A 14,195-nucleotide genomic window follows, 5' to 3' on the forward strand; every position below is an offset into this window, starting at 1 on the left:
GTCTCGTTCCCCCTTGCCCCGCCCCCTTGTTATCCTTGTTTTGTCATTATTGCTTTACCTGTGTCACCTGTTATGTTATCATTAGTCTCCCTATTTCAATCCCCTTGTGTTTGCTGTCTGGTGCGGTTCATTGTTACACATTGTCTGACCTGTGGATTGTATTTCTGTCGTGTGATAACCAGAGTGAAGAGTCTTTTTGCTTTACCGTGTGTTTTCAGTCTAGTCAGAGTCTTTGTTGTTAAGTGTTTGCCTAGTTGTTGTTTTCCCCCTTGTGGGTTTTGTTTTCCCTTTTTGTCAGTAATAAACCTTGTGTGTAGTGCATCCTGTCTGCGCTTGAGTTCATCCCCGTATCCTCGTGACAGGTGTCGTAGTGTTATGGTCGAGGTGTCCTAGTGCTTTCAAGTGTTGTCCAGTTTAGTGTCTTAATGCTGGGCTTTTTGCTTATGTTATATGTGGTTATATTAAAAAAAAAAAAAAAGTAACTGATGGAAGAAAGATGTGATAGGCTCATATTTTAAAACTTAAATGTAGCTCAAAAGGTTTATAAAAATAAAAGTTATGAGTATTTTAATGTTTGAAGATGAACTGTCACTTTGATTAAGAAACGTATCACTTTAATATTGATCATAACTGAAATCTGAGTGGATTCAATTGCCTCAATAAAATATTAAAGAAACAGGCATATAAATTAAGTTTATTATGATGTGTAAACTCTCTGTGGTTGGTCTGAAATCATCTTGTTTCGCAGGTGACCGGTGTGCCAGTAATCAGCCTGAGAGCAGGAACAATAAGGTAATTTAGTTTTTACAGTCTGTTTAAATAGTTCTGACACTAACACTGTTTCCCATCGAGTGGATCATGTGGGAAACTCTGTTTATTCTGATACTGAATTCTGATTTGTACATGTTTGAGTATCATATGCATAAATAACTAGATCTAAATAAAACCCAAAGTGTACAACAGCATTTAGTTACACTAAATGACTTAATATTAAGTGGTTTAAACGTGAAAACAATTTGAATTTACAGACCCACCACCAAAATCATATATATACACTCTCTCTCTCTCTCTCTTTCTCCTAATGGATCCTCTACATTCCTCTAAGAATAAGTAACTGAACTCTACTTATAACTAATAATTATCAACTTGCCCCCCCACCCCTTTGTTTCTTCAGAACTTAGAAACACAAATATTAAGAAGACATTTAAACATTTGTGCCATCTGAGGACATTTGAGACTCGTTCGATCCCACAGTCAACTGCTCCAACGTTAAATCACACAGTTCACATGTGATTTCTGCAGAGAAAAGGAATTACATTTTTCACTGAGATTAAAATACAATTCACTCAGTACTACTGAATGTTTGAGGTATATGACAGTGTTTCATGAGTCTGAAGTATAAAGTATTGTTGTACTTACAGTTCTCTTCATATCTGATGTTGTAGGTGACTGGTCCTCTGATGGTGAAGCCCAGGTAGAAAGACATGTGGCCTGGTTTGCACACACTGGACGGATTGTGAGTAGTGACTGGAATCTGTTGTCCATCTCTAACAGCAAACACTCTGTCATCATCGACCTCCATGTAATTCTTGACTTCCCCGTTGATACGCTGAAGACATTCGACGTCTGCATGTTCATGTCCTTCAGTGAGGAGCTCCAGATCATATTGATGTAGTTTTGTTGAGTGGTGAAGTATTTTCTAAAAATTTTTTTTTTTCGAAGAAGAACAGAGGCACCAGGTAGCGACCGCGGAGGTATTTCTGATACTTTCTCTTGTATGAATGATGCATTTTTCTGAGACACTTTTCAAGGTTTGGAGGGTTTGTGATTCCTGGCTGTGCTTCATCAGGCCAAAAGAGCAAAAGAATCAAGAGGTAAAACTCTGGGCTTCTGTCTTTCATTTCCTTCAGCCAAAGTTTCTGTAACCTGGCCTGAAGATCTTCTGTTTTTTCACACGGATCACCCGACTGACTCAAGATGATGTTGGCAAGGATGTAGAGAACGGTTTGGGTTTCATTATCAGACTGTGGATTATCAAATGTACTTTTATATTGTTTAAGCACATTGATGTCTGATTATAGAAAATGAAGCAGTCCTCCAAAAGACTTCATCTTTTTCTCATTCAGGGTGGTTTCATCAGTCTGACTTGTCTGTGTAAAATATTTCCTGTACACTGTTAAATGTCGCTGTAGATTTAGCAGCACATTACTGTAAAAACCTACAGTACAATACTGCATTTTTATATTACAGTAATATACTGTAATTTGCATTGCATTCTGGGTAATATGGTTTGAGCGGGAACATTTTACAGAATATTTTAGTGTTGCTGTAACCAAGCTGTAACTTGGCTGTTATATGCCAGGCAATAATACAGAATTGCTGTAAACAGCACGTCACCTGACAGACGACGTCACAACACAACTGCAGCAGCTCACTCACGGATATTCTCTTCTCGGTGGAAATCTGGAAGTTTGGTAAGTTAATTTTAAATTTTATAATTAGGTTTTAGGATTTTACCCTATAGTGAACATATCTTTTAGTTTGAAATGACAGTGGATTTAAATTCGGCAACGTTGCAAAAACACCGTTACAGAGTTAACTCGTCTAATGTTAACGTTACCCGATGTTTCCCTGCTTGTCCCGTCAATTTAATCTAACTCGGTGAATTACACATGATTTATTTCGACCAAACCAGACCTAGTGATTGTTGAAACGATGAAAAGACAAATCAAGATGGTTAATGTGAGTTTTATTTTGTTTCTGTCGAATTTGAATGTATCGTTAGTGTGTTTTACGATGGCCTGTGAGGTAAAATTACTGCATTTGCTAATGGAGTCTGGTAGGATCATATACTGTAATAACTAATATGTCACTGTAGGGATCCTTTCCATAATGTTCGATCCGAGCCTGTCACCAAGAAATTAGAGTATTATAATAGATGACTGTTTCCCGGATGACGACTGCGGTCAGGCCAGCCTCCACTTTGAAAAACACGGTCATTCTAGCCGCCACGTTATTTTGTGGTGGGCGCATATACTACTCTTTACGGTAATAGCGCGTAATACCCCAGATCAGACGAAAAGTCATCTTTGGCTTTCATTTATTGAGCCAGTTTCTCTGCACATATTGAATGAATGAAGGAATTAATTAAAAAAAAAAGGTCTGATATGAATGAAATCACATCAATTAATAAATCATTTTAAAAAAAGGTCTTATATTAAATCAATACATTAATTAATTAATTCATTAATTCATTAAAAAGGCCTGATATGAATGATAAATAAATACATTAATTAATAAAACAGATTAATGCATTACATAATAAAAGCCCTCCAAAAATCTCATATTTCACCTGTTCTGCCTGTGATTTTGAATGGCTCTAAAAAGGAAACTCCCTGTTTCCACAGACTAATTTCAATTCAGATTAATAGTCCAGTACACCAGGGTGTCCCTCAGCCAGTTCCAGAATGATCTGATGTTGCAGTACATAATAAAAGCCCTCCAAAATCTCAAATTCACCTGTTCTGCCTGTGATTTTGAATAGCTCTAAAAAGGAAACTCCCTGTTTCCACAGACTAATTTCAATTCAGATTAGTAGTCCAGTACCCCAGGGTGTCCCTCAGCCAGTTTCAGGACGATCTGATGTTGCATTACATAATAAAAGCCCTCCAAAATCTCAATTTCAACTGTTCTGCCTGTGATTTTGAATGGCTCTAAAAAGGAAACTCCCTGTTTCCACAGACTAATTTCAATTCAGATTAGTTGTCCAGTACTCCAGGGTGTCCCTCAGCCAGTTTCAGGATGATCTAATGTTGCATTACATAATAAAAGCCCTCCAAAATCTCAATTTCACCTGTTCTGCCTGTGATTTTGAATAGCTCTAAAAAGGAAACTCCCTGTTTCCACAGACTAATTTAAATTCAGATTAATAGTCCAGTACTACAGGGTGTCCCTCAACCAGATTAAGGACGATCTGATGTTGCATTACAAAATAAAAGCCCCCTCAAAAACTCATATACGAACAGTTTTGTGTTTGATTTTGAATAGCTCTAAAACGGAAACTCCCTGTTTTCACAGACTAATTTCAATTCAGATTAATAGTCCAGTACTCGAGGGTGTCCCTCAGCCAGTTTAAGGACGATCTGATGTTGCATTACAAAATAAAAGCCCTCCAAAAACTCATATATGACCAGTTTTGTCTGATTTTGAATGGCTCTAAAAAGGAAACTCCCTCTTTCCACAGACTAATTTCAATTCAGATTAATAGTCCAGGACCCCAGGGTGTTCCTCAGTTAGTTTCAGGACGATCTGTTGTTGCATTACATAATAAAAGCCCTCCACAATCGCATATTTCACCTGTTCTGCCTGTGATTTTGAATGGCTCTAAAAAGGAAACTCCCTGTTTCCACAGACTAATTTAAATTCAGATTAATAGTCCAGTACTCAGGGTGTCCCTCAACCAGATTAAGGACGATCTGATGTTGCATTACAAAATAAAAGCCCCCCAAAAACTCATATATGACCAGTTTTGTCTGATTTTGAATGGCTCTAAAAAGGAAACTCCCTGTTTCCACAGACTAATTTCAATTCAGATTAATAGTCCAGTACTCGAGGGTGTCCCTCAGCGAGTTCCAGAACGATCTGATGTGGCATTACATAATAAAAGCCCTCCAAAAATCTCATATTCATATGACCAGTTTTGTCTTTTTGAATAGCTCTAAAAAGGAAACTCCCTGTTTCCACAGACTAATTTCAATTCAGATTATAGTCCAGTACTCGAGGGTGTCCCTCAGCCAGATTCAGAATTATCTGATGTTGCATTACAAAATAAAAGCCCCTCCAAAAATCTCAAATTCACCTGTTCTGCCTGTGATTTTGAATAGCTCTAAAAAGGAAACTCCCTGTTTCCACAGACTAATTTCAATTCAGATTAATAGTCCAGGACCCCAGGGTGTCCCTCAGTCAGTTTCAGGACGATCTGTTGTTGCATTACATAATAAAAGCCCTCCAAAATCTCAATTTCACCTGTTTTTTGTCTGATTTTGAATGGCTCTAAAAAGGAAACTCCCTCTTTCCACAGACTAATTTCGATTCAGATTAATAGTCCAGGACCCCAGGGTGTCCCTCAGTTAGTTTCAGGACGATCTTTTGTTGCATTACATAATAAAAGCCCTCCACAATCTTATATTTCACCTGTTCTGTCTGTGATTTTGAATGGCTCTAAAAAGGAAACTCCCTGTTTCCACAGACTAATTTCAATTCAGATTAATAGTCCAGTACCCCAGGGTGTCCCTCAGCCAGTTTCCAGAATGATCTGATGATGCATTACATAATAAAAGCCCTCCAAAATCTCATATTTTCACCTGTTCTGCCTGTGATTTTGAATGGCTCTAAAAAGGAAAACTCCCTGTTTCCACAGACTAATTTCAATTCAGATTAATAGTCCAGTACCCCAGGGTGTCCCTCAGCCAGTTTCAGGATGATCTGATGTTGCATTACATAATAAAAGCCCTCCAACACTCATATTCTGCCTGTTCTGCCTGTGATATTTGAATGGATATTAAATGTTTACTCAGTTTTTTTTCAGTTCTGTTTAATTTTAGATGAATAATGAGTGTCTCTAGAGTGTATGTCTGGATCTGATGTGTAATTACATAAAAAAACTCCAAAATCTCATATTCTACCCCCTGTGAAAACGATTTTGTCTGTCCACAGAAACTGATTAGGTATACAAACCCCAGGGTGCCCTCCCTGTTTCTGATGTTGCACAGACTATTTTCACATTTTCAGAGTGATAGTACACTCCCTGCTCCACAGACTAATTTCAAATCAGATTCAGTCCCTCCACACAATGTTTCAGGACTATCTGATGTATAATTTCAAAATCAAAGTAATCTAAAAACTCATATTTAAGCTGCTTTGTCTGTCAATTTGGATTTGTTTATAAAGGAATCTCCCTGATTTTCCAAGGGTGACCACTTTAGTTTCAGGACGATCTTCACATCACATAATAAACCAGTACAACCTCCTCATTGTTTCTCCCACAATGTCAGTGTTATATGGTGCAATATTACAAATTTAAGTCCTTCAAAAACTTATAAGATGATGTTTTGTATCCAAAAACAGTTTAGATTGGTGGTAAAATGGAAATGCTGTTCCCACAAACCATTTCAATTTTCACTTTTAGACTGATAGTGCATCACCTCAGAATATCGTTCATTACACAATGTCAGGACTGTCTAATGATTCAGATAAGTAGAAAATGTACTCACTCTGTCACAGAAAGTTTATAAATAGTGCAGGACCCCCAGGGTTACTTTTTAATTCTTGCCTGTGTTTGAGCAAATTACGTTAGCGGAGCTGCATGAGCCATGGCGACTAAAAAGGAAATCGGGTCATCTGGCTATATAATCAGGGATTTCACGGTAGGATCCTCAGGTTACTTAGACTGGACGGGGGCATGTTGCATTACATAATAAAAAGTACGCAGTATTCTACTCGTTCCGTATCTCAGGAAACTCTAAACCGAGGGTTACGTTAGTAATTGATACTTCAGTCATACTGTGTCTGTTAAGATGCTTTGGGGAACCAGTAATAAATCGCGCCGTGCTATGCTATAGGAATGACTAATACTTGAACTTGCCTTAAGGACCCAAGGGGGGCCCAGAGGGACCAAGTATTATTTTGCAGGGACTGGCTCTCCCCCGCAGGAGGGCAGTAGGGCCAAACTCAGAAAGGTCTTGTATAATTGTCCTAAGATAATTTAGTACAACATTGGAACTCAGTGAGGACTATCCAAGAGCATACATGAAGAAGGCAAATGCCAAGCACTGCTTTTTGTCATATGACAGAGTGCCCTGTTTATGCAGAAAGGACCCGAGCCTGTAAGGCCTGGATGTACAGATTATAAAACTTGGCAAATGTGGATGGCGCCTTCCCAGCCGCACAACGCTAAGTTACGCTAGGCCAGGCCCAGGACGCCTCTGGTTGAGTGGGCCTCTTACTCCCATTGAGCATTGAAGGCAAAAATAAATGTATGCTAGCATAATAGCATCAATTATCCATTTGGAAAGTCTCTGCTTCGTGACAGGAGAAACTCTTGGTGCGGCCACCGAAGCATATACATAGCTGATCCGACTTCCTGAATGGGGCGGAGCGCTCAACATAGACTTTCAACGCCCTGACGGGGCAGAGTAAATTCAACTCTTGCTCCTGCTCCGAAGGAGGAAGCGCCGATTGAGTTATAACCTGTGCTCATAGACTTTCAACGCCGCAGTAGCACCTTAGGTATGTAACCACGACTTTAGAGTTGTTGAGCCCGAATTCAAGGCAGGTGGGGCTCACAGTGCCTGCAGATCTCCCATATGCTTTAAAACTTGATAATGCTAGCACAAACGCTAGGCCAGGCAGAGGCAGTCTTTGAAGCGTCAGGGGACAAAAGGTCAATGGACTGTATGCGGCCTCATCATGGGCAGCACCATGTAGGGAGGGTACTCTTGGGGCGAGGTGGGTTGAGCCTTCTAGACCCCTTCTGAAAATGAAGCGCTCAACTATGTTTCAACGCCCTGACGGCCCACCGATTGGCCAGAGTAAATTCAACTCTTGCTCCTGCTCCGAAGGAGGAAGCGCCGATTGAGTTATAACCTGTGCTGCTATGGCTGCTAAATAGACCTTGAGCATGGAAGAGGAACAACCCTAATCCAACAGCTCTTGATGGCAGAGATATGTCACAGGAGATTGGGTCTGTGCCACAGGCTGCACACCAGGTGGACCATTTAATGGCATAGAGGCGTCTTGTAGACTGTGCTCTAGACTGAGAGATTGTGTTTAGCACGTTCTCGAGGAGGTTTGCAAGCTCCCATCAAGAGGCCAAAGGTGCAGAGCCCACAGCTCGGGCTGGGGATGCCATATCGTTCTGTTCGCCTGAGAGAGGAGGTTTCATTTCAGGGGAATGGGCGACAGGGCTGCCGAGAGCAGCCAGTACAGCTCTGCAAACCAGTGTTGGTTCCTCCAGAGAGGGGCCATTAACACAAACTTGTGTCTGTGTTCCCTGACTCATCTGATTACCTGTGGAATTAGAGCGATCGGGGGAAAAGCATAAAGGAGGAGGTTGGGCCAGTCATGGGCCAACGCGTCCCTGTCCTTTGAAATGTAAGTTGGGCAATGAGTTGTCTTCTGAGGCGAAAAGGTCAACCTCTGCCCTGCCGAAGATCTCCCAGATTTTCTGAACCATTTGAGGGTGGATCGTCTACTCCTCCGAGGGGACGTTGCTCCAAGACAGCATGTCCGCTCCTCGGTTCAATCTGCCCTGTACATGCGCTGCTCTCAGCGAACGCAAGTTGAGTTGGGCCCATTCCTTCAGGCGCTCCAGCAGTGTGAAGAGGCACTTTGAGGAGAGAAGTACCGGAGACACAGAGGCCATGAGGCCCAGCATCCTCTGTAACGCCTTGAGATGACAATAGTCTCCAACTTTGAATGAGGCCACAAGCTGCTGAATGGCCAGTGCACGTTCTGGAATCAGGGGACCCTCACCCTCATTTGGGCTGAGTCTAAAACTGTTCCTAGGAATGATATCCATTAGCTGGGGAACAGTGCCCTCTTGGCAAAATTGACCCTGAGTCCCAGGCATTCTAAGTGGCTGAGGAGGCGGGATCGGTGATATAGTAGCTCGTCCTCAGACTGGGCCAGAATGGAGGTAGTTCAGAATGGGGATTCCCGTCTGTCTCAGCGGGGAAAGAGCTGCATCCATGCACTTTGTAAAAGTGCAAGGAGCTAGGGACAGTCCAAAGGAAAGGACTGTGTACTGATAAACCACTCCCTCAAAGGCGAATCTCAAGAAATGTCTGTGATGGGGGGCTATCTGGATGTGAAAGTATGCGTCTTTCAGGTCCAGTGAAAAGATCCAGTCCCCTGGGCATACTTGCGAGAGGATCTGTTTCAATGTAATCATCTTGAACGGCCGTCTCATGAGAGCATGATTCAAGTGCCTGAGATTGAGGATGGGCCTTAGGCCGCCATCCTTTTTGGTGACGAGGAAGTAACAGCTGTAGAAGCCTGACTCGCTCTTGGCTGAGGGAACTGTTTCTACTGCCCTTTTGCCAGCAGGGACCACGCCGCTAAAAAGCAGGGGGTCTTCGAGTCAATTAGGAGTGTATAACCTCGTTTTATTATCCCTGTAACCCAGTCTGACACTCTGGGGATGGCCTGCATGGCAAGGGGTTGGATTGGTTCGAGTGGTGAGCCTCCAAATGGGGAGTCGATGCTTGTAATGAGTGGAAGAGGAAATTTTCTCTCTTTTTGAAAATACTTGTTTTATTTTTCTCGCTATAACAGTGGCTGGTTGTGTGGACGCGATTAGAATGGGCCCTATGTTCACAATAATATTTTTGGTCACAAACACATTGCCATTGACACCCAGAACTGAACAGGGTGCTTGTTACGACTAACTCAGAGCCATAACAAAAGACAAGAGACCATGCCACAAACAAACGGTGCAAAACATAAATTTATTGTGTATCTAACACAAGTTTAAACAACAAAACCCAAATATGGGGTGTGTAAATGTCAATATCAGTAATGTAGGGCAAATGCATGGATGTATGAGGTGTATGAGTGCAAGTGTTGAGTGTAACATAGAAGACATAAACTTAAATAAACTCAAATGTGCATCTGTGAAGAATGCTGGTGTCCCGAGCGAGGCATGGGCCTGAACAGGTCGACCGAGCAGCATTCAAGCTTCTAGCCACCAGAACCCCGCAGGAAGAGAGAGACCAATCCAGCAGCGAAGCTCCTGTTTAAACACCATTCTTCTCAGGTGACAACAATTAAGTCTGAAATTGAGTCGGCACATTCTTGGGGCGACTGGAAGCAGCCGTCAAACTGGATCGCTTTGGCAGTCATTTGCCTGTGATGACTTCTGTGCAGCGGTAAAGGTTTCGGCAAAACCCTAAACTGCAGGTCCAAACAGGACAGTAGGGGACCTTATCCGCATCCTTGATATCCATGAGGTTTAACCATAGATGGCGCTCAGGCACCACTAGGCTGGGCATTGATCTGCCAGTCGCCTGCGCTGTCATCTTGGTGGCGCGTAGAGCCAGGTCGGTCGCACTGTGCAGCTCCTTAAAAGCTGCGGGGTCTGGGCCGGACTCATCCATGCAATGGAGGAGCTTAGCCTAGAAGACCTTTAAGACCGCCATGGAATGAAGCGCCAAGGACGATGGTCCAGTAGACGAGTAGGCTTTTCCGGCAAGAGCTGAAGTCGTCCTACATGGCTTGGACGGGTGGGCGGCCTTTGCCTTCCGGCTGGTGGCCTCGGGCAGGCAGAGATGCACGGCCACTGACTCATCCAGGGGAGGCAGTTTGTCATACCCCTTTTATTCAGCACCGTCGACAGACGTGAAGGCGGATGACGAGGCACGACGGCGGGCAGAGTAAGGGATAAACCAAGACTTGGTGATCTCGTTGTGGACCTCCGGGAAGAATGGTGAAGCTCATTGTCGAGGGTCCTGACTGTCCCCCGGGAGGAACCACTCTCCGAGCGGTTGCGAGTTGGCTCCTCTGGCGGAGACCACTCCATACCCAGCTCCTCCAGAGCTTTAGACAGGATGTGATATAGTTCAGTGTCCATGCCTGTGCTGGCTGCGCTGGGCTGTGCAGATGGCAAGGGATTGGGGTCGACATATGAGCCCGAAAGCTCCGCCGCATCTGAAGACTCCAATGACATGCTGTCGTCCATGGCGTCCACTCGCTCCCACCAAACAAAACCAGATTGCTCGAAGCCACAGAGGAACACTGGTCCGGAAGGGACAAGTGGACAGGTGAAGCCTCTCTTAGTGGAGAGAGCGAGGCATGAGGAGGCTCAGAGATCCTCTGCCCCGCTGCTTTTTTCTCACAGGAGAGGAGGAGGAAGAAAAAAGGGACAGAGTCGCTCTCTGAAAAGAGAGCTTTCCGCGAGTAAAGCACAGTAACGGCACAGCATTTAAAAACAATGCTGGAAATTCTCTCTTAAAGAGTTCTTTTAATTAGCCGATAGCCGAACATTTTGGAGCTATACAAATTCACAGGCAGTAACGATGCACAGCATTTGCTTTAATTATGTAATGCAACACAGATCGTCCTGAAACTGGCTGAGGGACAATAGGGTTGACTATTAATCTGAATTGAAATGTGTTTCTTTTTACAGCCATTCAAAGACAAAACTGGTCATATATGAGTTTTTGGAGAGCTTTTATTTAGTAATGCAACATCAGGTCGTCCTTAAACTGGCTGAGGGACACCCTGGAGTACTGGACTATTATTCTGAATTTAAATTAGTCTGTGGACACAGGGAGTTTCGTTTTTTAGAGCTATTCACAGGTTGAAAATGAGATTTCGGAGGGCTTTTATTATGTAATGCAAAATCAGATCGTTCTGAATCTGGCTGAGGGACATCCTGGGGTACTGGACTATTAATCTGAATTGAAATTAGTCTGTGGAAACAGGGAGTTTCCTTTTTAGAGCTATTCAAAATGAGGCAGAACAGATCATATATGAGATTTTGGAGGGGGTAATGCAACATGGATCATTCTATGGCTGAGGGACACCCTGGGGTATGAACTATTAATCTGAATTGAAATTAGTCTGTGGAAACAGGGAGTTTCCTTTTTTTCAAAATCACAGGCAGAACAGGTGAAATTGAGATTTTCAAAGTAACATCAGATCGTCTTAAAAATGGCTGAGGGACACCCTGGGGTACTGGACTATGAATCTGAATTGAAAATTTGTGGAGGGAGTTTTTTTTTTATTCAAATTCACAGGCATCATATGAGATCTTGGAGGGTCGTAATGCTACATCAGATCATCCTGAAACTAGCTGAGGGACACCCTGGGGTACTGGACTACGACTGAATTGAAATTAGTCTGTGGAAACAGGGAGTTTCCTTTTAAAGCTATTCAAGTCTGTGGCAGAACAGTGAAATTGAGAGTTTGGAGGGCTTTTTAGATGTAATTCAAATCAATCCTGGAACTGGCAGACACCCTGGGTACTGGACTATGAATCTGAATGAAATTAGTCTGTGGAAACAGGGCTTTTTAGAGCCATTCAAAATCACAGGCAGCATAAATGAGATTTTGGAGGGCTTTTATTCTGTAATCTCAGATCATCCTGAATCTGGCTGAGGGACACCCTGGGGTACTGGACTATTAATCTGAATTGAAATTAGTCAGTGGAAACAGGGAGTTTCCTTTTTAGAGCTATTCAAAATCACAGGCAGAACAGGTGAAATTGAGTTTTTGGAGGGCTTTTATTTTGTAATGCAACATCAGATCGTCCTTAATCTGTCTGAGGGACACCCTGGGGGGTACTGGACTATGAATCTGAATTGAAATTAGTCTGTGGAAACAGGGAGTTTCCGTTTTAGAGCTATTCAAAATCAAACACAAAACTGTTCATATATGAGTTTTTGGAGGGCTTTTATTTTGTAATGCAACATCAGATCGTCCTTAATCTGTCTGAGGGACACCCTGGAGTACTGGACTATTAATCTGAATTGAAATTAGTCTGTGGAAACAGGGAGTTTCCTTTTTAGAGCCATTCAAATTCACAGGCAGAAGAGGTAGAACATAAGTTTTTGGAGGGCTTTTATTATGTAATGCAACATCAGATCGTCCTTAATCTGGCTGAGGGACACCCTGGGGTACTGGACAACTAATCTGAATTGAAATTAGTCTGTGGAAACAAGGAGTTTCCTTTTTAGAGCCATTCAAAATCACAGGCAGAACAGGTGAATTTGAGATTTTGGAGGGCTTTTATTATGTAATGCTTAATCTGTTTTTTTTTAATTAATTTATTTATTTATTTATCATTCATATCAGGCCTTTTTAATGAATTAATGAATGAATTAATTAATTAATGTATTGATTCAATATAAGACCTTTTTTTAAATGATTTATTAATTGATGTCATTCATATCAAACCTTTTTTTAATTCATTCCTTCAATATGTGCAGAGAAACTGGCTCAATAAATGAAATCCAAAGATGACTTTTCGTCTGATCTGGGGTATTACGCGCTATTACCGTAAAGAGTAGTATATGCGCCCACCACAAAATAACGTGGCGGCTAGAATGACCGTGTTTTTCAAAGTGGAGGCTGGCCTGACCGCAGTGGGTGTGGGCTTGTTTTTGTAGGTGTAGGTTGGAATTTGAGTAGTTTTTTGAATAAAGTTTTTAAATATAGCTGCAAGCAGCGATGGCGGGCTCAAGCCATCAGTGCAAACGCCGCCCCTGTGGCATCAGGAAAACTGTGCCCACCGGGCACATGCATTTACAGTAACTCTCTGGCAGTCTGGTTTTAAAGGATTCGGCAATTAAATGGTTAATCCAAACCATCAAGACTATGAAAGACACACACACAGAACAATATATAAAACTTTAGTAACACTTTTTAATAAGGTTTCAGTTATTAACATGGACTATATTAATGAACATGAACAATAATTTTATAGCATGTCAATGTCAGTTAATATTTAAAACTTAAAAATTTTAAAAAAATAATCTGTTAATATAAGTTAATGCACTGTGAACTAATATCAACAAACATTAATAAATTATGTGAAAATATATTGTTCATGTTAGTTAATGTATTTACTATTGTTAACACATGAGACTTTATTATGAAGTGTTACTGAGACCTTTATTGATTTACACCGCGTGCATAATTATTAGGCATGTTGATATTGTGATTATTTTCTAAGCACATTTTACCAATTCCTAACGACATCAATCTTAATAACTACCATTAATTTTGTGTTTAATCATTTATGAGTGATATATAATTGTCCATGAAGGCTGGAAGAGAAAAACTCCTTATATTCAGGTGTGCAGAATTATTAGTTTTTTTATTTATTTATTTTTTATTTTTTTTTACAGATGAAATGAGCCAAAAAAGAGTTGTGACTCAGACTGAAAAGTCAAAAATTATTAAATCCACATGAGAAATATTCAAAACTATTGCAATACAGAAATTGCAAAATTAAGACATGACCATTGGACAAAAAATGCTGACTGGGACAGGGGGGTTACAGTTTTATTTTAAGATTAGTTTATGTACTGTGAAATAACATGAATATTAGTATTTTTAATGATAGGATTAACTAACATAAACAGATTGTTCATTGTTAGTTCATGTTAGTTAATGCATGTTTTAATGTAAACCAA

At 41.3% G+C, this 14,195-nt stretch overlaps 1 long non-coding RNA gene across 1 annotated transcript; it reads left to right on the plus strand.

Annotated features, from left to right (window-relative positions):
• Positions 1-264: 264 nt before the first annotated feature.
• On the plus strand, positions 265-1,674 carry LOC122145718. Its single transcript, XR_006160526.1, has 3 exons — positions 265-362; positions 749-792; positions 1,446-1,674. It is a non-coding gene; the product is annotated as an uncharacterized LOC122145718 (long non-coding RNA).
• Positions 1,675-14,195: the final 12,521 nt, after the last annotated feature.

This window comes from Cyprinus carpio, chromosome A7, assembly GCF_018340385.1.
Source record: "Cyprinus carpio isolate SPL01 chromosome A7, ASM1834038v1, whole genome shotgun sequence".
Lineage (NCBI taxonomy): Eukaryota > Metazoa > Chordata > Actinopteri > Cypriniformes > Cyprinidae > Cyprinus > Cyprinus carpio.